Below are 26,811 nucleotides of genomic sequence, written 5' to 3'. Positions count from 1 at the left end.
AAAAACGATGCCATATTTGTATATTTTAATCAATGCATGTACGGTGTAGGTCCTGCAGGCCACATATGGCTAATGATGCACATAAAATATGTTTTGGGAAAAAAATGGTTCTATAGAGCACTGTTGGAAATGACACAGAGACCACTTCTGGCTGTGAGAACAAGATGTGTGGCCCTATTGGGGCGTAAATTATCAAGATAGTGAATGGAGTAAGGTTCTGGCATACACTAAACAGATATCCAGGAACACGTGCCAGAAGTTTACACAGTGGAATTACACTCACATCACTTACATAACACCCCATGGACTACAGGTCATTTATGGTGAGGGTCACCGACTATGCCCTAGATGTGCAGAACTGGATGCGGATTTTAAAAATATAATGTGGAGTTGTCCCAAACTATGCATCTTTTGGGTGAGAGATGGTGCGTAAATTGGCCTGGGTATTTGGACACTCACTTACCTGTTCCCTGGGCACATGCATGTTGGGTCTGTTCCTGAGGCCTAAAGCAAAGAAAGTGGGATCGAGGTTCCTGTATTTGGCATTGGCTAACAGGTGCACACACTCCCACTGCCATGGATAGTCTTCTCCCTTTCTTTAGAACACTAGACTGATGTATGACGGACTGGCATTTGACCAGCCCCAATATGTGCCAGCGAAGACCCTCCAGATGATATTTGTATTGCACATGTTAGTTGTTAAATGTTTGTTTTTTGTATTGACTTCTTAAATGGCTACTGCTAAGGTTCCGTACTAGAACTGGTGTAATGCACTATAATATGGGAGAGGGCCTTGTGCAATGTCCTGATTCGCAAATAGATGCTTAAGCAGCCTAAGGGTATGAGGAGAGCAGTTCCTCTTGGGCTGGCGACTTGCTTGACTTGACGGGCCTGGAGGCTTGATGTGCTGAGATATGTGATGGTATTCCCTAAATTGTAAGTGGAAGACTACTGAAGGGTCACCCCCCTTGTTCCTATGTTGCCTTAGGCAAATGGAACGTATTGCTGTGATGTGCATTGATTATATTGTGAAAGTATAATGCAAAATGCTAATAAAAATGTGTCTAAATAAAAAAAAAGGGAAAACAAGTGCCTTAAATCACCAGGGATCGAGTCAAAGCCACAGTTAGCCTGCCCCATTCACAGACATGAAAATAGGAGAATATCATTGACATACAGGAAGAAAACTCCCTGTGCACCAGGCCCATTTATGTTTTTTGTGTCATCTGACAACCCAGCTGCCAGCCTCTAAATTAGGCCCTAATTAACCACCAGCTGGAGACCACTAACACAGGCTTATTTATTCATTTATTTATGGTTGAGTATATAGCACCAGTTAGACCCCAAGGTATCAAATCACTTTACAGAATGTGAGTAGGTTCAGCCACACTACATGCAAGGCTTCATGTGAGCAAAAACAGTCAAAAAGTATAAGACAATACAGCATAAAGTAGTAGCGTTATCAACAGTTTAAACCCAGAAAAAGTAGAGCGACTGCAGCATGGATCCTGTTGATGGGGGTTGGATCTTTGACAATGTGGATCAGCTTGTAAGCGTGTTGAATTAGTTGTCAAGTAGTAGAAATCTGAGGTCCTGTTTGAAGCAGGACAGGGAGGTGTTGCAGTAGAGATCCTTAGGTCCTAATATGCAAACCTTAGGAGCCTTTCCTGAGAAAGAGAGTGCCAGGGATGATTTCTTCTTCAGATTAGATGGTCTGAGAAGAAGTGAGTTGGAGCTTCTAAGGGCCCGGCCTCTGCCTGCTCTAAATAATTTTTTCTAGGTATTTTGTTTTTTTGTATCAAGAGCCTTGTGGGTGATACAAGCTTTCTTGAAGATGAATCTTCCTTTGATGGAAAGCCAATTGAGACTCTTGAGGGCAGGTGAGATGTGATCAAACTGTTAAATGTGTGTGATGAGTCTGGCGGTCGCATTGAGAGTTGCTGTTAGGGGCACAAGGTGACTTTTAGGAGTTCCAGTGAGGATGGCATTACCCTGATTAAGTCTTCGAGAGGACTAGTGATAGCACTGCCACTTTGAGATCATCGGGTGGAATACATGGTTTGATTTTCTTGAGATGTTTTAGTGTGTAGAGCGCTCCTTTGGAGTTGCTGATATGCTCTTACATTGACATGCTTTTATGTGATACCCAGAAACTTTACGGAGTTAGAAAGTGAAACAGAATAGTTTAGTGCATCCAAGTTTTTGAGCCATATTGAATTGGTAAAGGATTATACTAATTTTTGGGGAAAGGAGTAAAAGTTCAGTCTTATTCAGGTTCAGCTTGCGGTGATTGGTGTTTAACCTCTTCCATGCTTGTGACGGCAGGGAGCCGTCACGCGTCACGGTGGGCGTGTGCACAGGACTGCCCCTGGCCGTCCCAATCCCGGCCCTCTAATGGAAATGCCCGCACAGAGCAGGAATTCCCGACGCACAGAAGGGGCTAACCAGGTTTGAATCTTATTTAGTATAGCTTTCCAATGCCAGATGTCTTTTGGTGAAGTTATTTTGTAGTAGAGTTGGGTCATCAACATAAAGGTGATATTTAATCCCTGATTGATTAAAAAAAGCTGTGAGGGGTTCCATGAAAAGATTAAAAACGGCTGGAGAGAGGATTGAGCTTTGAGGACATGGTTTAGAGAGACAGCTGTTAATTGTTGAGTGTGATGTTACACATAGGACGCAAACCATCTCAAGACTATGCCATTAACAGGCTTAATATGAGAAAATACTGTAGGTGGTAAAATACCAAGCGGCAGAGATGATCAGACCTGCAGGGGGTAAAATTGGTGGTGATTGTATTCCATATTACTGTCAGAGATGTGCCATTACTTCTAGTGATGAATAACACCAGAGGTAGTTACTATCTTTAAAAGAATACCACTGGCTGGACAATACCATAGACTGAATTTACTTTTTCTGCTGTAATGTAGCTGTATTTTTATCACCAGCTCTACATTTGGTACTCTGGTGATGAAACACAGCATCAACCAGAAATATAAGCATGAATTAAAATGGCAGTGACAGAATGTGCAGAGACCATATCTAGCTTACACCTGAGAGAGTTGTGCTTTATTATGGTTTTTGCACTGTTTAAGGCTAAGATTACTTACTGTTAATCCTCATTACCCTGGATCCTACTATTCCGCGGATCAGCCTTTACATCTTCAGGGGTTCCAGCCCTTCCTGTCAGTATAAATGTTCCAACCAACAGGAACAGGAATTCCTCTAAAATATAGCAATCAGTTATACAGCAATGCCTCCACTCCTTGGAGAGGAGTCTGGGTAAAAATGGTGGTACAAGGAAGAGTACGAGTCTACATAATCTAGATTACCGGTAAGTAATCTAATAATTACCACTTTGTCCGTCTTCCTTGTCCTCACATCTTGAGGATATCACAGGCAATTACGGCATTGATTTAAACAAGCAAGTTATATTCAGCAAAGAACAATTATATTATACTATAACTACTTATAATTCTCATTTTTTCTGCTGCTATTAGTTACAGCACCTACTACCGTCAGAACACATTTTTATCCCCATACCAGGAATCTGTAATAGTAGTCAAGGTTGTTACACACATCTTCCATAGAAACTCCCTGGGCAAACTGCAGGAGACAGAGACTGATCTTGTTGAATGACACTTGAAAGTAGAGTGTATAGGTACGTTTGAAGATGTGTAAGCTGTAGAAATAGCAAAACGTGCCCATCAACTTAGGGTATCTAAAACTGACCTAAGGCTGTGACAGCTAGAGCCAGAAGAAACAAAGGGGATGCAGATTAGTGAAAGTTAGATGTTTTTCCTAAAATCATTTTTACAGCTCTTCTTGTATCTAAAATGTGAAAAGACTGTTCTACCACCAGCATTGGAGAGGGATAGAAATAAGGAAGAAATATTTATTGATGGATATGAAAGACAGAAGCCACTTTCAGTTTAAAAGAAGGAGAAGACGTAAAGTAAGACCTTTGGGCAGAAATTGAAGGTACTGATAAGTCGACAGAAGAACGCCAGTCCCACCAAATCTACGTGCAGTTGTTACTACAACTAGAAACACTCAGTTACAAGGTGTTTTATAGATGCTCACTCAGCGGCTCGAAAGGGGTAGCATGTAGCAGAGGATCCCAAGGTGGAAAAGGCTCTCCAACCTAACTCAAAACTTTTCGCAGAGGGGGAGCTAACTCAGGAAAAGAACCTACGTTTTTGCAAGGAGATCTGAAGGATATAAAGGCAGCCAACTAACATCCCAGCGTAGGTACGGCCAACACTAGAAGAAAGCCCTTTCTGAGGAATTCAAGGAAAGCCAGGGTTTTCCAAGTAAGAAGGTTTAAATCCTTTGTTGTACACTAGCATTTGAAAGATGACCAATGCTTATTATATGATTTTGATGTGGAGGGGCTTCAAATTGTTGAATGGCTCCTGCCACTTTCTGAGGGACAGCTAACCTAAAAAAGAAGCCAGACTGTTAATCTGAGGCTTCTCAATTTTAATAGGTTCTGCCATGTTAAGGGTATTGGAAGTAGTAGGGATATCCACTCATGTTGGGTACTCAATGCATTAGAAGGGATAATCACAACTTCCTGGGATAATAAAGAGCTATGAAGATGACCTGAGCCCCTGTCTTCTTTTTTCTGAATATTACCATTAATATTAAGGGAAACGGAGGAAAGGCATATGGGAATGTTAGTGGCCAGCCTGTATGTAATATTCATTAAAGTGTCAGACTTTACTTCTTCATGACAAACAATACACACCGTTGTTACCTGATTAATACCTCCTTCCCAATAGCTGAAGGCTATGAGTGCTTTGTAGATGGCTTTTAGCTCCTTACAGTTAATAGTTTTGTGCTTCTCTCTATTGGGCTAGAGCTCCTGATGACACCGATGGTTCGAGGTTGCTCCCCTCCAGATTAACATTTGTAGCAATTATTATCGAAGATTGAGGGAGAGGTCTATCTGTCTGAAGCGATTATGTTAAAACTGCAGAAAACGTTATCACTGAGATAATCTGGAAGTGGCCTTAACCAATCAATCAATCAATCAAAACTTTATAGAGCGCAGCAAACCACCCTCGAGGCACTGGACTGCATTTTCTATATTCATCTGCACCGAGCGTCCAGAGATGCCAGGCTCTGTGCTGAGAGCCCAGAGATGGCAGATTTTGTTCCGACTGTACAGAGATGCCAGGCCAGCGTCCATAGATGTCAGGATCTGCACCAAGTGTCCAGAGATGCCAGGCTCCGCGCTGGGTGTCCAGAGATGCCAGGCTCTATGCCAAGTGTCCGGAGATGCCAGGCTCTGCGCCAAGTGTCCTAAAATGCCAGGTTCTGTGCCGAGTGTCCAGATATGTTATGTTATGTGCTGAGTGTCCAGAGATGCCAGGTTCTGCACCGAGTGTCCAGAGAGGCCAGGTTTTGCACAGAGTGTACAGAGATGTCAGGGTTTGCACCAAGCCTCCAGAGATGACTGGCTCTGCAACGAGCGTCCAGAGATGCCAGGCTCTGTGACGAGAGCCCAGAGATGGCAGATTCTGTTCCAAGTGTACAGAGATGTGGAGAAGCGTGGCTCAGTGGTTAGAGGTGGCAGACCCGGAAGCTGAGATCGGCCGTGGACCAGGGTTCGATTCCCCGCCTCGGCGGGTCTCGGGCTCAAAATTCCACGGACTCGACAATTCTCGCTCCGGTGCCTACTCGACTCACGGGGTCACACTCTGCGACTCTGGGCAATAGCTTGCTTAATCTCCACTACGGCCCCTCGCGGCGGGATGCCTGGCTTTCACCTTGTGGATACCCTGCCGGGGTATCTCACAGGGGAATACCAGGACGGGTTCCCTAAGCAAGCGCCTTGATACCTTCGGGTGATACGTGCGCTATATAAGTCGCAATACAGAGATGCCAGGCTCTACATAGAGCGTCCATAGATTCCAGGATCTGCACCGAGTGTCCAGAGATGCCAGGCTCAGGACCGAACATCCAGAGATGCCAGGCTCTGCGCCGAGTGTCCAGAGATGCCAGGTTATATGCTGAGTGCTCAGAAATGCCAGGTTCTGTACAGAGTGTCCAGAGATGCCAGGCACTACACTGAATGTCCAGATATGCCAGGTTCTGTGCCAAGTGTCCAGAGATGCCAGCCTCTGCACTGAGTCTCCAGTGATGCCAGGCTCTCTAACCGAGTTTCCAGGGATGCCAGGCTCTGCACAGAGCATCCAGAGATGCCAGGCTCTGCACCGAGTATCCAGAGATGCCAGGCTCTGCAGCAAGTATCCAGGGATGCCAGGCTCTGCACCGAGTGTCCAAAGATGCCAGGTTATATGCTGAGTGCCCAGAAATGCCAGGTTCTGTACAGAGTGTCCAGATATGCCAGACTCTACACTGAATGTCCAGATATGCCAGGTTCTGTGCCAAGTGGGGGAGACTTACAAACTTGGAGGGGGGAAGCGAGGAGGCCCCCACTGCAGCCGCCACCGCCAGGAGTCAATCTTTGCTGCCCACAGCGCCGCCGCCCCGGGACTACATCTCCCCGCAGCCTCAGCGGCGGCGCTGCATTCTGACATCACGAGAGCACCAGGAGGCGCCTTAAAGCAGCGCGCTGCTCGGCGGAGCGCGGGGAGACTTACAAACTTGGAGGGGGGAAGCGAGGAGGCCCCCACTGCAGCCGCCACCGCCAGGAGTCAATCTTTGCTGCCCACAGCGCCGCCGCCCCGGGACTACATCTCCCGGCAGCCTCAGCGGCGGCGCTGCATTCTGACATCACGAGAGCGCCAGGAGGCGCCTTAAAGCAGCGCTCTGCTCCGCTTCGCAGGACGCCGGGCGAAGCCCGGGCTAAGGGCGGGCCCTCTGTGGCCCTCAGAGGACCTGAGGAGGACGGGACGGGCCACCCCATTTGACTCTATCACAGGAGGAGGTATTGTGATGCTTCAATTTTATTGACTATATTGACTATTCTGCTGTTCCCATCAATATCATAGACACTATGTCCATTTGGGAAGAGCTCAACGCCCTGTGTGGCACAATGTACGTCCCTGATGCTATAACCTCCCCTACTGTGGGCACTAACTGTGTTATTTCTAATGGCTTCCCACGGGACCTAGCATCACCTGTAAATAAAGACCAAAATCAAGCAAACGCTTCGCCCCTGGATCTCATTATTAGAGGGAAGCACGACAGCGAAATTGACACTGGGAACTATGCAAGTACACAAAATCTGTGCACCAGCCCAACATCATCTCCCTCTAAATTAACAACATCAAGCCTACAGGAGGAGAGTCCGGTGTGCAAGGTGCACATTGGGGCTGCCCGTGAGCAGACTGTTGCTGCCGAGGTGACGGGGGATAGCGGCAAGAACTGGTGGTGTTTGCCCAGCGGGAAGCGCCGCTTCAGGATCGACTGCTGAAGAAGTGGAGCCCAGAGGTCGGGAAGGATCCGGAGGAACGTCGATCCGCGCCTAGAGCCTGCACCGCATGTGACGGGAGCGGGCGGCGTCAGGCGACCGGAGCTGGGACACCACCACACGGGGAGCAACACGAGTGGAGCCTGAGGCGAGCGGGACTAGGGGGCACAACGGACGGTGGACGGCCAGCAAGGTGACGACCGGAGATTGCAGCGCTGTGTGGCGGAGGTGCCTGAGACCCGAGACGGTTGGGGAAACAAATCAGATCAAAACAAACGACAACACGGCGCTGCCCAGGGGATCCACAGGGCAAGATTGGAGAAACAGGCAATCTAGTCTAGTCTCATCTGGTCTCATTTTTATTGTAAAAAAGGCAGTGACCATCGGATGTGTGGGGGCTGCAGCACAGCGGATCCAGGCTTGCACGCACTTCCACCTGCCAGCAAGCGCTGCACATTTTTAGCCTTGTTCCTGGTATTATCTTTGTACACACCTCCAATGGATACTTCTCCTTTGCGCCACTTTGCGGGCAACATCACAATACAGGCTAAGAGGTTCTACAAGAAGGTATTGTACACTTTTTCCTTCCCCCTTTGTTCAAAATGGCTGGGGCCATAAAGCTGTAGTAATAAATCTCCCTCCCTTACCTTCAACGCCCACAAGGCTCCCCAGCTTGACTCCTCCACACAAGACAAGTCCACCAAAACAGAGATAAGACTCCCTCCCAACAAGTCAGAGCTGGGCTTGCTCAAATAGAAACTGAAATAGCCCTTCCTGGGTCCTAAAGCAACAACAACTGACAGAGGACTATCGGATATATCCCCCCTACTTGGCGGCCATATTTGACTAATTTTTCACCTTCCTCGGCAGCCATCATGGACTAGTCACTCTCACTGTTTGCCCAGACCCTAAGATCTGACTATCTACATAGCTCTGTATCTATACACTGTAATTAAGTATTTGCCTTGTATTACATAGCTCTGTATCTAAACACTGTAATTAAGTATCTGCCTTGTATTGCAGTATTGTATCTTTTATATTTATTTTTATTTTATTTTATTTCATTTTATTTTTCTATTCTATTTTGTTTTCTACTCTAGTATACACATTTGCTGTACTCATATTTGTATCCTGTGCACTGCGGTACCCTGTACCCACATCACTTTATCTTCACCTGTAATTCACCGATTACTACCTCATATGTGTTTGATTAAGTATCTGCCTCTTATCGCAGCACTGTATTCCTACCTGTATTTTGTAGAACTTTCTGGTACCCTGTACCCTGGCCTCTTTATCCTCACCTGTAATTCCACAGACTATTACCTCATATAGGCGGGATTAAGTTCTGCCTCCTATCGCATTATACCCCTACCGGTACATTGTAGAATTCTTATACCGGGCACCTATGACACTGTGTCTTCACAGGTAATACACCGATCGCTACCCATATATCTCCTCTGGATGCTCACTAGTGTCACTTATGACTCAAGCAGCCTCTATCTGCACCTACACTGCTCGTAGAATATTAGTATTTTTATTTGTATTGTATACGTATTTATGTGTGATTAGGTGACCGCCCTATATTGCAGTTTTATACCTCTACGAGTATTCTATACATTCTGCGCAGACTGCACCCATTTCACTTTTCCCTATCAGTCAATGTTCGCTACCATTTTATTTGGTTCTTTGATATCAGCTACCTCGCGATGGTGCATCGATTACTTCTACCTCATTGATTACTGCTACCTCATCCACCTCGTCTACTCAAGTAAGCTGTACTTAGCCACTCTCCACATCTACACCTAGTTTACACCGCTGCTACCTCGTACACTCTGATGGGTAAATGTGATTCCACCTACCCGGGACTCCCTCCCATCTCTTGTTACATAGTGTAAGCTGACTGCTTCCTCGCATATAGGATACTTTTTGTAAGTTGCACCTTCGCACTGATAGTTCTTGGATGCACTGACCCCTACCTCTCATACTTTTGGTCATTCACTAGTGTCACTCCTCTGCCAACGGTTGACAGTTGTTATTGTCGTTCTATCTCCCACACTCAACATCACAGCCTCTCTAACATGGAACGCAACGGCAAGCACACGTTTAGAATTAACTACCCCTCCACCCTCACCAAAAAAGCCACTAAACATTTTAAACATAATTTCCTGAGGTCGCACCCTGACACACCATTCGCCGACACCTACTTCTCACAGGGCAATGGAGCCCTGAATACTGATCTCATCTTCCACACCTCACGCAGAGCCCAATGGAGAAAAGTGTTCCTAACCCTACTCACCGTCTCCTCCTCCAGGAAAACAGCACATGGCCTAACTCTCTCTATCACACCTTCCCACCTCTTCCCTAGCAGGGCTACCATTACTATCTACAATAACGGGATTGTCCTAATTCAATCCACGGACAAAAACCTGGAACTATTAGACAACCTGTTCCCCAAGTTCAAAGAGCAACTCTCCAAGCTGCGGACCCACACCCAGAACTCCACCAGCACTATCACCCCTGACGTCGCAGCCCCTACCTACAACACCTCTACCCCCAACTCCCCAGTAAATGGCCCACCGGCTGTTAACGCCGCACACTACCCAAGAACAGTCACTAATGTCGCCACCTCCTTTACTAGCCACCCCACTAACTTGACCCCTTCTACCTCTACTCACACCCCCCCACGCCTCCCCCCTTGACATATCAACCCCCATCCACAACACACCACCATCTGAACACACCATCGCTCGGAGTGCATCCACCCCCCCCTCCCATCCCATCCCTCCCACGGCAGACCCCTCTCCCTCCCCGGCTCCCTTCCTACTCTCACACACGACACTCTCTCACCTGACATAACAACTCTCACAACTCTCACCCACAACACGCCACCACCGGAACACTCCACCATTCGGAGCTTATCCACCCCCCCTTCCCATCCCCACCACAGTGGACACCTCTCCCTCCCCAGCACCCTCCCCACTCCCACCCACGACACTCTAACCCTCCCAACAAAACATACAGGACACACCGTCCCCTCTACCTTAGCATCCCCCTCTCTCCTACCTCCTATTCTCAGCCCTCACTACCCTCCTGTCTCCCCCACTATACTCAGCCTTCACTCACTCTTCTACTCACCAGAACCGTCTCTCACTGACGGCACCACCTATGCCTCCCACACACCACCTTCACCGCCTACGTCACCCACACCCCTCGCCCACAAACACGCCCACACAAAGAATACCATCCCTCGCATTAGCACCGCAGAACCACCCAGCAACGCTAGCATATCCCCCCCCTCGATACACCTCCCCCTCTCCAGCTCACTACTCAACCAGCCACCAATGGCTCTCACCACCAACTCCATCCCCAATCCACCTCCCGACCTGTCCTTATCCACCCTCCAACAAGTCAAAGAGGATATTCTACAAATCAAAAAAGATGTCCACGCAATTAAAGAGCTTCTCTCCTCTCAGCCCAGTGTGCCTCCAACCGGCCCTTTACCCTACAAACGACGCACCCTCCCCACATACCATCGCCTCCAACGTCACCCGCGTTGGCCGACTATCCCCGCCCACAATAACTCCCAGCGCCCCCGTCGTGTCCTCACCTCACTGTCGGACCGCGACATATGCTCTCTCCTACGCTCTTATGGCCCAGGCCCGGTAAAACACAGATCCAACACACACATACCCATACCCATACCCACAATTCTTACAAACCCTCTGAGGCTTCCAACACTCAACAACAGAGGCTCCGTCCCCAACAACCTCAGAAAAGTTCCCCTCACACTAGAAAGCTCGACCACCCTTCTCTCTCCCAAACTCAAATGCATCCTACTCAATTGCAGATCGGCCCAGAGACACTCCTCCAACATCGCTGATCTCGTCTCAGCTAGGGATCTGGACCTAGCCATTCTAACAGAAACTAGGCTCACTGAAGCCTCCACCCCGATTATGGACATACTAGTCCCCCCCAACTATCACATCATTAGGCTAGACAGGTCCTCAGACAAGACGGGTGGGGAATTGCATGCATTTTTAGGAGCAACCTCTCCGTTACTAAAGTCACCTCCCCCTCCCTCTCCTCCTGTGAACTCCTTTGCCTCGACATCACCAGCGAGGGCAAACAAGTTTGTGCTTTACATCTCATCTATCACCCGCATGGTGACAATCTCATATTCACCCAACAACTCATGGACATGATCAACTCCAATGCTGGTCGGCAGACCACCCAAGTCTACCTGGGTGATTTCAATCTCCACTGGAACGATCAGAAAGACGCAGTGGTGAATAGTCTCAAAACCTTCCTTAATGCGCTTGACCTCACCCAAATATGCGATAAACCAACACACGACAAAGGATCGATACTCGATCTCATCATTGCCAAAGAGAACTCCACACAATTGGAGGCGATTCAACCCTGCGACTGGTCCGATCACCACATTATCACCTTCTTTATCAATGAAAAAGTTAAACCTAACCCAGCTCAACCAATCAAATCCAAAACATGGAAAAGGGACATGAAGAATCTTAACCCCTCTACCCTCCCTCCCCACATCGGCAATCTCCTCCTTCCCCCATCAGGTGCCTCGGATGTTCAATCACTGATGGACCACTACCTTGATTCTATGAATACAATAGTCAATGAAGTCGCCCCACTGCAACTGAAGAGAGTCTCCACCAAAACTTCTAACCCCTGGTATGATGATAGACTCAATGATGACAGGCGTACTATGCGAATGGCAGAGCGCACCTGGAGATCGGACCCTTCAGCACTGCACCTCAAAAGGCTTAAGAACAAGAGAAATGCCTACTTCAGGAAAATAAAGCGCACAAAAGCGGACTTCCTCAGCCGCCAGCTGGACCAAGCAAAAAACAGGCCAAGAAAGCTGTTCGAACTAATCAAGACCCAAACAAAGACACAACCCCTGCAATCAAACAGCACAACAAGCGACACTCCTCACTGTGAAGCCTTCTCTGCTTTCTTTAAGCTAAAGACTGACAACATAAGAAATGACCTAATCATGGATGTAAGTCGATTCCCCAACCACACCAGAATGTCTTACACTCAACCCAAAAACAAGGCATCCTGGCTGTACTTCGATACCTACTCGGAAGAAGCAATACACAAACTGCTCTGCACCTTGAAGCCCTCTAATCACCTCACAGACCCTCTACCTGCTAATGCTGTAAAAGACTTCATTCCCTTGCTCCTCCCTCTCTGGACCAAAATCATCAACAGCTCCTTGCAACAAGGCCTCATTCCGGACTCCCTCAAGGTGGGGCAAGTCACGCCTATACTCAAGAAACCTACAGCTGATCTGTCTGACCTGAACAATTACCGACCTATCACCAATATCCCCACCCTGGCCAAACTGCTGGAAAAATGTGTCCAACTACAACTAACTAAACACATTGACCAATTTGACCTCCTCAACCCTCATCAATCAGGCTTCCGAGCGAAACATAGCACAGAAACAGCTATGACACACATAATTGATGACGCCCTCCAAATTCTTGATCGCAATGAGTCCTGCCTCCTCATCCTTCTTGACCTCTCCTCAGCATTTGACACGGTCAAACATGAGAACTTGCTGGAGCTGCTTAGCACTAGAATGGGTCTATCGGGAACTGTTCTCAAATGGTTTTCGTCCTTCCTTCACAACCGGTCACAAAAGTTCAAGATCGACAATGTGCTATCTACACCTGTGCCTGCAGATCTAGGTGTTCCACAAGGATCCTCCCTCTCCCCCACACTGTTCAACCTCGTCATGGAACCGCTCGCCACCTTGCTCCAAGCTTCCAATGTCCAATTCCATATGTACGCCGACGACACACAACTCTACCTAAAGCTACAATCTCCGGAAGACATCAAACATCTGAATTCCTCGCTTATTAACACTCAATCGTGGCTGGCCGATAATCACCTCAAACTAAATGCTCTGAAAACCGAGTTCCTACTCATCTCACCCCCGGCGAAAATTTCCACCACCCAAACCTGGCTCAATAACCTATCAGCACTCAATGTCCAACCTACCATCGTGGATTCGGCGAAATCCCTAGGCATCACACTCGACGCCAAGCTCAACATGCAGCAGCACGTGAGCAAAGCCACAAAAGCAGCTAATTTCCAAATCAACACATTGAGGAAAATTAAACCCTTCCTCCCTGCTGAAGACTTCCAAACTGCGGTACAAGCTTTAGTCATCCCTCGAATAGACTACGTAATTGTGGCCCTCAGCGGACTCCCGCTATCCACAACTGCACCCTTAAGAGCCTCCTTGAACGCTGCAGCGAGACTCATTACTGGCTCAAGAAAACATTCCCACATATCCCCAGACTTAAAGTCCCTAAAATGGCTGCCTTTTGAAGCCAGAATACAGCTAAAAATTGCAGTTATGACACACGCGGCCGTGCACCAAAATGCACCCAACTACCTCGCTCAAAAGTTGTCCATATCAGGAGGTTCGAGAACCAATAGAGTACAAAAAATCTACTCCTGAAACCACGTAGATTCCGGAAAGAGAAAACATACAAGTGCTCCTTCTCAGGAATGGCACCCAGGATCTGGAATGCGCTCCCTCCTGAAACCAGGCTGATCTCCTCCACTGCACTCTTCAAGAAAGAGGTGAAAACAATCCTTCTGGCTAAGATCTTCTGAACCGTATTGGTGCTGGTTCAGGGACTTTGCATTGCTTCGTATGACTGCTCACCTTTTCCTCTGACACTATACTGCCAACATGACGGTGTCACTACTATTACTTCCAACATGATGGTGTCACTACTACGCTATTCTTTTACTACCGACCAATATTTGATACACGTTGGTTTTCTGATTCACTCTCCCGATGCCCACACTCAGTGTTCACTCTACACTAAGACATTGATATAAGCCATTCACACACCCAAGGTATATCTGAACAACTCTGTAGTGGGATCAATGACTTGTACCGTTTTATATAATTTGTTTACTTGATTATATACTGATTGTTTGCTGATATGTTTTATGTATGTTATTACTATCCGACCATGTTAGTGACTACTATATTGCTCCCATTATCTCTGTTCATTCCTACTGCCCCCACCCTGTCTTTGTGAAGCGCTCTGATATCTGTAAGGATCCTGTTCGCGCTATAAAAAACTTTGAATAAATAAATAAATAAATAAATAAAAAATGGAGGTCAGGGCCGCGGCCAAATTAGACGACCCTGTCTTGTCCCCCCAATTGACTTTATTAACCCAAATTGAGCAACTGTTGTTAGCCGTCATCTCACCCTTGGTCTTAAAAATCAATGACTAGGGGGACAGGCTGAATAGCATCGAGGAAGCAATCAAAAAGTATCCTCCTCCAAATAATATAATGGCTACACCCGCCTGCCCAAACCCTCCCACCGCCCCTGAAAAGCATAAGTCTGGTATTTGTAAGAATGGTGAAACTCAAATACAGCCTCCCTGTATACCTACCCCAATAGGCCACAAAGTAACTTTAAAACCTGCGTTACAAACTCATACAGTGGTTAGACCAGCTCCGGTAAGAATGCCATGTATCAACTTACCTCCTGAAGCCGCCCCATATGTGTCTGTCCTCTCTGGGGTCCCTGCCCTCAGCCAGGGAACACACGAATCACAGAAGGACCTACTAAATAAGGTCATTTTCTGGCTACAAAACAATAGACCTTTGCCAACTGAGCTAGATGGTGGCATCCTGAATGTCAGGAGGGTGGGGTGGTTAGGCACGCTGCCCAAAGACATCGCTGGGGACCTGGTGCTAATTAAATTTAAAAATAGGAATATCGTCCCCTATTTACGATTTTGCCCCCCCCCCCCCAAAGAGAGACATGGCACTATTCGCATTTGGGATTTGCACGATTTTTACCCGAGCCCCCCACATATCCCGATACACAGACTACCGGTAAAGAAATACTACTCCTGGGGAAGGGAACCTCGTCTCTATAGCGCAACTAACCTTTTAGCCCCCAACGGTTTTGAATTTTTGTCCAAAAATTGTATTTTTAAAACCCCACCACTAAGAGGCCACTCACAAGTTTGAGCTAAACTGATAGGGTAGGCTGTAACTGATACGTATTTTACTGATAGAGGCTTGCTTAATGCTCTTCCCCGGCTCCACAGTATGTACGTATGTCTTTTTTAGAGCTGTTTTATTGAAAATGAAATCTATGCAAATTGATTAGCTGATTCGATATATTTATTTAATCTTGTTTTATTAATTTTGTAATGAAATGTTACGGTGTTTATGTAATTTTATGGTGTTTATTTATGTATTGTTGATGCTTTTATGATTTTAAACTAAAATCGAATAAAGCTTAACTGACTGACTGTGCCAAGTGTCCAGAGATGCCAGGCTCTGCACAGAGCATCCAAAGATGCCAGGCTCTGTACCGAGTATCCAGGGATGTCAGGCTCTGCACGGAGCGTCCCAAGATGCAAGGCTTTGCAGCAAGTGTCCAGAGATGCCGTGCTCTGTGCCGAGTTTCCAGAAATGTCAGTCTCTGCACAGATGTCCAGAGATGCCAGACTCTGTGTTGAGTGTCCAGAGATGTCAGGCTCTGTGTTGAGTGTCCAGAGATGCCAGGCTCTGCACCGAGTGTCCTGAGATGGCAGGCTCTGCACCGAGTGTACAGAGATTTGAGACTCTGCACCGAGTTTACAGAGATGCCTGGCTCTACACCGTGCATCCAGAGATGCCAGGCTCTGTGCCGAGAGACCAGAGATGGCAGGTTCTGCTCCAAGTGTCCCGAGATGCCAGGCTCTGCCTAGAGTGTCCAGAGATGCCAGGATCTGAACCAAACGTCCAGTGACACCAGGTTCTGTGCCATGTGTCCACAGATGCCAGGTTCCACACCAAGTGTCCAGAGATGCCAGTCTCTGCACCGAGTGTCCAGAGATGCCAGGTTCAGCACAGAGTGTCCAGAGATGCCAGGCGCTGCACTGAATGTCCACATATGCCAGTTTATGTGGCAAGTGTCCAGAGATGCCAGGCTCTGCACTGAGGATCCAGAGATGCCAGGTGCTGCACCGAGTGTCTAGAGATGCCAGGCTCTGCACAGAGCATCCAGAGGTGCCAGGTGCTGCACCGAGTGTCTAGAGATGCCAGGCTCTGCACCCAGTGTCAAGAAATGCCATGCTCTGCACCGAGTGTCCATATATGCCAGGATCTGCATTGAGTGTCCAGAGATGCCAGGCTCTGCGCCGAGTTTCCACTGACACCAGGTTCTGCACCGAGGGTTCAGAGATGCCAGGTTCTGCACCGAGTGTTCAGAGATGCCAGGTTCTGCACCGGATGTCCAGAGATGCCAAGCTCTGTTCCGTGTGCCCAGAAATGCCAGGTTCCTCACTGAATGTCCACAGATGCCAGGCTCAGTTTCAAGTGTCCAGAGATGCCAGGTTACGCACCGAGTGTCCAGAAATGCCAGCCTCTGCACTGAGTGTTCAGAGATGCCAGGCTCTGCACCAAGTATACAGAGATGCCAGAGTCTCCCCCAAGTGACCAGAGATGTCAGGCTCTGCACAGAGCCTCCAGAGATGCCAAGCTCTGTACCGAGAGTCCAGAGAAGGCAGGTTCTGCTCCGAATGTCCAGAGATGCTAGGCTCTGCACAGAGTGCCCAGAGATGCCAGGATCTGCACAGAGTTTCCAGAGATGCCAAGCTCTGAACCAAACATCCAGTGATACCAGGCTCTGCGCCGAGTGTCCAATGATGTCAGGTTCTGTGCCGAGTATCCGGAGATGCCAGGTTCTACACAGAGTGTAGAGAGATGCCAGGATCAGCACTGAGTGTCCAGAGATGCCAGGCTCTGCACCGAATGTCCAGAGATGCCAGGCATCTGTGCCGTGTGTCAAGAGATGCAAGGTTCTGCACAGAGTATCCAGAGATGCCAGGCTCTGCACTGAGTGTCCATATATGCCAGGATCTGCGCTGAGTGTCTAGAGATGCCAGGCTCTGCACCAAGTGTCCAGAGATGACAGGCTCTGCGCCGAGTGTACAGAGATGCCAGGCTCTGCACCGAGTGTCCTGAGATGCCAGAATCTGCAACAGGTGTCCAGAGATGCCAGGTTCTGCGCCAAGCGTCCAGAGATGCCAGGGTCTGCACCGAGTGTTCTCGAGAAGCCAGGCTCTGCAAAGAGTGTCCAGGGATGACAGGCTCTGCACCGAGTGTCCATATATGGCAGGGTCTGCACCGAGTGTCCATATGTGCCAGGGTCTGCACCGAGTGTCCATATATGCCAGGCTCTGCGCCGAGTGTCCGGAGATGCCAGGTTCTACACAGAGTGTAGAGAGATGCCAGGATCAGCATTGAGTGTCCAGAGATGCCAGGCTCTGCACCGAATGTCCAGAGATGCCAGGCATCTGTGCCGTGTGTCCAGAGATGCAAGGTTCTGCACAGAGTATCCAGAGATGCCAGGCTCTGCACCGAATTTCCAGAAATGCCAGGCTCTGTGCCGTTTGCCCAGAAATGCCTGGTTCCTCACTGAGTGTCCAGAGATCCCATGCTCTGCACTGAGTGTCCAGAGATGCCAGGCTCTGCTCCCTGTGTCCAGAGATGCCAGGTTATGTACCAAGTGTCCAGAGATGCCAGGCTCTGCACTGAATGTCCAGAGATGCCAGGTTATGTGCCAAGTGTCCAGAGATACCAGGATCTGCACCGAGTATCTAGAGATGCCAGGTTCTGCGCCAAACGTCCAGAGATGCCAGGTTCTGCGCCAAGCGTCCAGAGATGCCAGGGTCTGCACCGAGTGTTCTCGAGAAGCCAGGCTCTGCAAAGAGTGTCCAGGGAAGCCAGGCTCTGCACCGAGTGTCCATATATGCCAGGGTCTGCACCGAGTGTCCAGAAATGCCAGCCTCTGTGTCGTGAGACCAGAGATACCAGCCTCTGTGTCGAATGTCCAGAGATACCAGCCTTAGTGTCGAGTGTACCAGTGTAGAATGTGAAGCTGAGAGGCTTATTCCATAGAAATCATCTTCCTAAAAGTTCTCTCATAAGGGCTAAAAGTTCTCAAGAAAAAGGTGAATAAAGCAAACCATGCATCATTTTAGGTGACTACAGAGGGCATGATTTCCAAAGCCATTTCCATATGTAGTGACTTATCTCCAGTAACGCTCTTTCTGGTGGATAGTCTGTCCAATCACAGATTCCTCACCCTGCTGCTACTTTCCTTATGAATCTACCCATGCTGGATCTGGAAACTCTTGCAATAGATCCTACACTGGCAGGTAGTGCCATCTGCCTTTGTCACGATTCCGTCCACCTTTGGGCCTGATGACACTGAGCTGAATATAGGCACCACCACTGCACGCGGATGTCTGGTCTTCTTTTCTTAGGCTACTTTTTTGCTGATCCAGAACGCCGCTCCTGCCTTTTTTGGTTCTTTTGTTTTGTTTATTTGAGGCCCGTTCGTTTGCTATGTTTTGGACCATGCAGCAAAGGAAAGTAATAAAAGCTTCTTGTCCCTTGCGGCTTCTGCCCTGTCTGCTGTATCGGTTTGGCAAGTGGGGTAAGGGGGTGACTGCCATGCTGCGGAACTCTTTCCCTCTGCTTGTAGGCTGTGTCGGCATTTTCAGCCCTGCCTGTGTCGATATATCATTGTTGTGGAAAGTAGGTTTATTCAGTAAGATGTTAACAAGAGCCCCACTAGGAGCAGCCTTCCTGCTGCTCAGCACATCCACCAACTGACTCTCACTCACCAACATTCCACTGCCACCTCACCCACCAACATTCCATCAACACAGTCACACTGGCTGAGCAGCAGGTATAACACACCTCCTTTCTTTAAATAAACAAATTGCTACTACAACATGTACGACTTGCACGTCAAGGTAATGCACAAACAGGAGGTACATGTTGACATATTAAATACAAAGATGGCAAAAGACACTGCATGCACCTATGAATAACATATTAAATGTAAAGATGGTAAATGTCAACAAGGTAATGCAATGTAATACATGTAACGATGGGAGAAATACATGTATGCAAAGATAACAATAAATAGCTCAGGAAAGGAATAAAACACGCCACGCAATCCACAACTTCTCTAAACGCATAAACACAGCTTCACTCATGTCTTCTCCCTTTCCACCACACATAAAAAACTATACACTCAACCGCACCCTACCACAGCTGCAAACCCCTGTGCCACTCACATACTAGCTGGCCAGGCTAACACGCAAGTTGTAAATAGGGAACCAACCAGGAGGCGCGGTAGGGAACTGTCACAAACAAGTATGTGTGGGACATCACCCCACACAAACCATGTGGCATCTAACAGCCCTTCACCCTTACCCGTAGTAAGGGTGGGAAGTGTGGAAAAATAATACCCACGAACCAAGAAAAGATCAAAATAGTTCTACATCTAATCTCGTAGTAAAAAAAATAGAAACAGCAATCACAAGTGATAAAACACTCACACCGCAAAAACGTGGCTCACTTTCTGCCCTGCACCCTAACCGTAAAGGTTGGGTTGAAAAAACAGTAATAAACCATGTACTGTGGCTTCGCACTGCCACGCCACTCTGACAAAATCCGGCATCTCCACTACCCTTCACCCTTACCCTAAGTAAGGGGGGTAAGTGTGGAAAAAAATCCACTCCACACCAATCAAGCACAACAAAACTCAACACCCAACCACGCAGCAAATAATAACACTTAAAAATCTGGCTTACACTCCGCCCTTCACCCACACCCAAAAGGTAGGATGGAACATAAAGAAAGAAATAGCCTCTCTGAAAAATACAACAAGGCACACTCCCAACACCACAGGAAGAGGTAAAATAAGTACCTCACCAAAGTAATCAATCCGCAAGCACTGTGCAAAATCACAAAATCGCTGAAAGGGGAGTCTTAGATGAAATTTCCACTCATACCAAGATGAACTCGAGAAGAATAAAGAGGTTTCAATACAAATCTTGTGGGGAATTAAAAGAAATTGTTATATGTGCCTTGTAATTGTATTGAGTGCATCTTTTGTGTGTGTTCACGTGTGGTAATGACACGAGCGGATCTCCCCTCCGCTCGTGTGGTGTTCCTTCCTTGAATGCATCTTGACCACTACGAGCAGTTCTTCCCTCCGCTCATGATGTCATGCTCATGCCATGTTCTTATGTGGCATTGAGGGTAACATTGGAGAGCTCACGGGCGCGGGGTTCAAGTTAAGGGGACATTGTATATATGTGGTGTTTATCGGCAGTTGCAGCATTCGTTGTCTGGACTATGCCGCCTCCTGCCATGCTGTAGACTTACCCGGAATAAAGTATTCGTTTCAAAGCTGTTCTGGAGTCTCCTCGCTTTTGTCCCCGCTTATGCCAAGCGCAGAGTATCGCGAGGCGCGCCCTTACGACCCGGCACCTCCGGGCCCCGCCCCGCAGTCATTGTGGTTGGGCGTCCGGGCGGCCAATCGGCGGCCGGCCGCCCCCTTGTACATCCGGGTCACGGGCGGCGACGCACATCCGGAGTGGTGGGGGGCGGAGACCTTTGGCCTATTTAGGGTCAACTCCCTGTGACCGGGGTCTCTGTTCCCTCCACCACTCCAGGACTGCATAGTGCCCCGTTGCTGCCTTCTCCGCGAGCAGGACCAGCCTTCAGTGTTAACTCCCGCATCTCCCGTTGGATTGTCGAGGGAGAGCGGGCTACGATTGAGGAGAGCCTTCTCGCGGCGGGCGACGGATCAACTTCACAGCACCTCCCGTTGGATTGTCGAGGGAGTGCGGCGGGCAGCTGGAGTCGGTGGCGGTCCCCAGAGAGCGCGAAGAAGCAAGTGCTGACCACGTGGCCAGGTAAGGAGTCGGGTGCCTTGGGGAGGCCTCGTGAGCAGCCGTTAACCTCGGGGGGGAGTGTCGGGTACGAAGTTGTTGTGGTTCTGCCCTGCAGGTGTTGCGGCTGCACGCAGGGCTCCCTTTGTGTGCAGGCTCCTGCCGGGGGCGTGGGCGGTGCGCAGGGAGGGACCGGGAGCGGGGAGCGCGGATTCTGTGGGGCGCAGCAAGGTTGCTCCATAGCGCTGCTTGAGGGTGTGTTGCCAGGCGAAAGAGACGCGCATAGGCGTAGTCAAGGGAGACGGACGCCATCAGCAGGAAACGTGGTCACGAGGCAGCGCGAGGGGCAGACAGGACAGGCAGTTTGGCGCCCAAGATTGGGGGCCATTAGAGGAAGGACACTGACCCCGAGCTGGCCCAAATCATGAAATTACTTTTAGCAAAGTTGAGCAAGGACGCCCCAGAGAGTGACGAAGAGAGCAGCAGCCTGAAGTAGTTGAGAGGCCACGCAGAGAAGGTGTGCCCCCAAGGGCGGCTTTCCCCCCCTTAAAGAAAAAGAGTAAGGCACAGCCAAAAAACAAGGGGGGGGGACAGGAGAAAAATGCGTAGGCCTACCCCGGTGGTAGGGGGTGAGGACGTGGGATCAGTAGGTCCCGTCCCCCCTCCTCCGATCGAGCTCGAGGTAATTGTGGTTCCCACACCCAGTCCAGCACCAGTAAGAACAACGCCGCAGGTTATTGATCTCCCTGCGGGCACTGGGGTGCCGGCAGACCCAGCGGGGTCTGTATTAACCGAAATCAGAGAGGCATTGAAAGCACTAGCCCCGGGGGCAGTAACCAATGTTCCGGCCCCGCTACCACCACAGCCGGTGGCTGCAGTGGCGGTCGTGCAAGACCCATTGGATGGCTTATTGGCATCAGTATCAACATTAGTAGGACGACTATCGGCCCCAGGTTGGGTGGGGGAGCGACTGAGCGCAGGGTTTGGCAGCGCCTTGGGTTCCACAACAAGCGGCAGATCAGGGGGCATTGCAGGACATCCTGAGGCAGATTGCGCAGGTCGTAGAAGCGCGTAGAGCCAATCCAAATGGGGCGAATGGAGCTCAGCCCCCCGCAGCCGCATTGGCCGTCGGACCCACAGGAGGTAAGCCAGGCGACACGATGGCCAGGAGCAGCAAGGCTGTGGGTTTACTGGGGGGGATGCAGAGGAATGTGTTGTCTCAGTCAGGGATGCTGGCAACGCATGTGAGATCTGGAAGGGCGCATACGTTGACATCTTTTCCCTGATCAGGCCCAAGAGGAGGGATGTTGATTACAAGGAGAGAGAGGGCAAGGAGGGATCCTTCAAGGATAGAAGGCCAAGGGTAGAGGAGACTTTGACAAATTGGCTCTTTGGTTTCCATGTTTTTGTCACGGTCCTATTAGAGAAGAGACCGGAGTTGGCTATTCCGCTAGTGTTTTACACCAACAAGATTGTGAAGGCACATGCTACTCATGGGGGCCTGGTGTGGTTGAATTATGATAGGGAGTTTCGGTGGGCTAAGGAAGAAAATCCAGGCATTGGCTGGGACCAGGTGGAGGTGAACGCCTGGTTGGAGAGTGTAAGCAGTAGAGAGCATCCCGCTAGGCAGCCCTTTCGGACGTCCCAGGGGGGTCCAGGCGAGAAGAGGGGGGCTTGCTGGGCTTTCAATAGCAATGGGTGCACTTGGCCACCTGGGCAATGCAAGTTTAAACACGCATGTGCCTATTGTGGACACTCCTCACATCCCGAATTTAAATGCAACAAAAAAGCTAAAAAGCGTGGGGGGGGAGCAGCTCCAAGGGACACCAAACCCCCGCAGGCCTAACCTGCCTACCCCGGTGGATATTGGTAGACTGATTTATTGGCTGGACTTGTACCCGGATAGGGCGGCAGCCAAGGTCTTGTTTGACGGTTTTCCTGAAGGTTTTCGCATCCCAGCGTTGCATGTCCCCCCCATTAGCCAATGCAACAACCAGTTGTCAGCCAGAACGCATTCATCAGTGGTGGTCGCTAAAGTAGAAAAGGAGAGGGCCTTGGGTCGGGTAGCTGGGCCTTTCGCGGCCCCGCCTTGGGGAACTTACGTTTGCTCCCCTCTGGGGGTGGTGCCCAAAAAGGAGCCGGGTCAGTTCAGAATGATTCATAACCCCTCCTCCCCAAAAGGTTCATCTGTAATGACTCCATTGACCCTGCGCTGTGTACTGTGACGTACTCGTCTTTCAATGCCGCTGTCCAGAAAGTAAGGGACTTGGGGCGGGGTGCCATGTTAGCAAAAACAGACATAGAATCGGCATTTCGCCTGTTGCCCGTCCACCCGAGGATTATCATTTATTAGGCTTCCAGGTTCACCAACAGTTCTACTATGACAAATGTATGCCTATGGGGTGCGCTGTTTCTTGTAAATACTTTGAGCCCTTTAGTTCCATGTTACAGTGGGTCTTTTCCTACAGGTCGGGATGCACAGATGTTGTACACTACTTAGATGATTTCATGGTGATGGGCCCTGCCGCATCAGAGGTTTGCGCCCAAGCGCTGGATGAACTAGTAGCAATGTTCCAGGAATTTGGGGTTCCCCTGGCACCCAACAAGACAGTAGGCCCAGACACGTGTATGTCCTTTTTAGGTCGAGCTGGCGTTGGAGCGCGAAGCGCTCCCGCCAGCGAGACTATAGTCACCTTCCTCCCTGTCAAGGGAGTAACAGCTGTGAACGAGCCCGATACAGACCTGGGCACGAGCCGACCCAGGTCTGTGAATGCGCTTCAAGGTTGAGCAGCTTGTGCACGTTTGTTGGACGTCAGGCGCTGCAAGCCCGCCAGACCAATTATCCCAGCAGGCGCCGCAACAATTATCACAGCTAGAGACCCACTTATCACAGCATGTCAACAGGCGCCCCAGGCTGCTGGAGCACTCAACTATAATTAATGTGCAGTTGAGTGCTCCAGCAGCGTGGGGCGGCTCTCTGCATGCTGTGATAATTATATCTTTGGGGCCTTGTGCTGTGATAATTAGGGCGGCAGCTCTATTTGCAGCACTGAACATTTTCAAAGAAGGCCAAGCAGTGACATTCATTGGAGACACTCACCCTCACGCCCTCACCCCTCACCCCTCACACACCTCCTCACCCACACACCCTCACCCTCACACCCTCACCTTCACACCCCCTCACACACACCCTCACATACCCTTACCAGCACAGCAAAACACAACACAACACAGCACAGCAAAACACAACACAGCACAGCAAAACACAACACAGCACAGCACAGCAAAGCACAACACAGCACAGCACAGCAAAACACAGCACAACACAGCACAGCAAAACACAACACAGCACAGCAAAACACAGCACAGCACAGCAAAACACAGCACAGCACAACACAGCACAGCACAGCAAAGCACAGCACAGCAAAACACAGCACAACACAACACAGCACAGCAAAACAACACAACACAGCACAGCACAGCAAAGCACAGCACAGGACAGCACAGCACAGCAAAACACAGCAAAACACAGCAGAGCACAGCACAGGACAGCATAGAAAAACACAGCAAAACACAGCAAAGCACAGCACAGCAAAACACAACACAGCAAAACACAACACAGCACAACACAGCACAACACAGTACAGCACAGCAAAACACAGCACAGCACAGCAAAGCACAGCACAACACAACACAGCATAGCAAAACACAACACAGCACAACACAACACAACACAGCACAGCAAAACAACACAGCACAGCACAGCAAAACACAGCACAACACAACACAGCACAGCAAAACAACACAACACAGCACAGCACAGCAAAGCACAGCACAGGACAGCACAGCACAGCAAAACACAGCAAAACACAGCAAAGCACAGCACAGCAAAACACAACACAGCAAAACACAACACAGCACAACACAGCACAGCACAACACAGCACAGCAAAACACAGCACAGCAAAGCACAGCACAACACAGCACAATACAACACAGCACAACACAACACAGCACAGCGCAGCACAGCAAAGCACAGCACAGCACAGGACAGGACAGGACAGCACAGCAAAACACAGCACAGCACAGCACAGCACAGCAAAACACAGCACAGCAAAACACAGCACAGCACAACACAGCACAGCAAAACACAACACAGCACAGCAAAGCACAGCACAGCAAAACACAGCAAAGCACAGCACAGCAAAGCACAGCACAGCAAAGCACAGCACAGCAAAACACAGCACAACACAGCACAACACAGCACAACACAGCACAACACAACACAGCACAGCAAAACACAGCACAGCACAGCACAACACAGCAAAACACAGCAAAGCACAGCACAGCAAAACACAGCACAGCATAGCACAACACAGCACAGCACAGCAAAACACAGCACAGCACAGCAAAGCACAGCAAAGCACAGCACAGCAAAACACAGCACAGCAAAACACAGCACAGCAAAACACCGCACAGCAAAACACAGCACAGCAAAACACAGCACAGCACAACAGCACAGCAAAACACAGCACAGCACAGCAAAACACAGCAAAGCACAGCACAGCAAAGCACAGCAAAACACAGCACAGCAAAACACAGCACAGCACACCACAGCACAGCAAAACACAGCACAGCACAGCAAAACACAGCACAGCAAAACACAGCACAGCACAGCAAAACACAGCACAGCACAGCAAAACACAGCACAGCAAAACACAGCACAGCAAAACACAGCACAGCAAAACACAGCACAGCAAAACACAGCACAGCACAGCAAAACACAGCACAGCACAGCAAAACACAGCACAGCAAAACACAGCACAGCAAAACACAGCACAGCAAAACAGCACAGCACAGCAAAACACAGCACAGCACAGCCAAGCACAGCACAGCCAAGCACAGCACAGCCAAGCACAGCACAACCAAGCACAGCACAACCAAGCACAGCACAACCAAGCACAGCACAACCAAGCACAGCACAACCAAGCACAGCACAACCAAGCACAGCACAACCAAGCACAGAACAACCAAGCACAGCATAACCAAGCACAGCATAACCAAGCATAGCGTAATAAAGCACAACAAAACATAGCATAACAAAAAATAGCATAACAAAACACAACAAAACATAGCATAACAAAACATAGCATAGCATAACAAAACACAGCATAGCATAACAAAACACAACATAGCATTGCATAACAAAACACAACATAGCATAACAAACCACAACATAGCATAGCAAAACAAAACAACATAGCATAGGATAGCAAAACTAAACAGAGCATAGCATAACAAAACAAAGCATAGGATAGCAAAACAAAACATGGCATAACAAAACATGGCATAACAAAACATGGCATAACAAAACATATAATAGCATAGCAAAACATAGCATATCAAACACAACAAAACATAGCATAGCAAAACAAAGCATAGCATAGCAAAACATAGCATAGCATAACAAAGCATAACAAAGCATAGCGTAGCATAGCATAACAAAACATAGAATAGCATAACAAAACATAGCATAACAAAACATAGCATAACAAAACATAGCATAGCATAACAAAACACAACATAGCATAGCATAACAAAACACAACATAGCATAGGATAGCAAAACTAAACAGAGCATAGCATAACAAAACAAAGCATAG

The sequence above is a fragment of the Lissotriton helveticus genome, chromosome 9 (genome assembly GCF_964261635.1).
Source record: "Lissotriton helveticus chromosome 9, aLisHel1.1, whole genome shotgun sequence".
Classification (NCBI taxonomy): domain Eukaryota; kingdom Metazoa; phylum Chordata; class Amphibia; order Caudata; family Salamandridae; genus Lissotriton; species Lissotriton helveticus.
Note: the sequence above shows the minus strand (reverse complement) of the source record.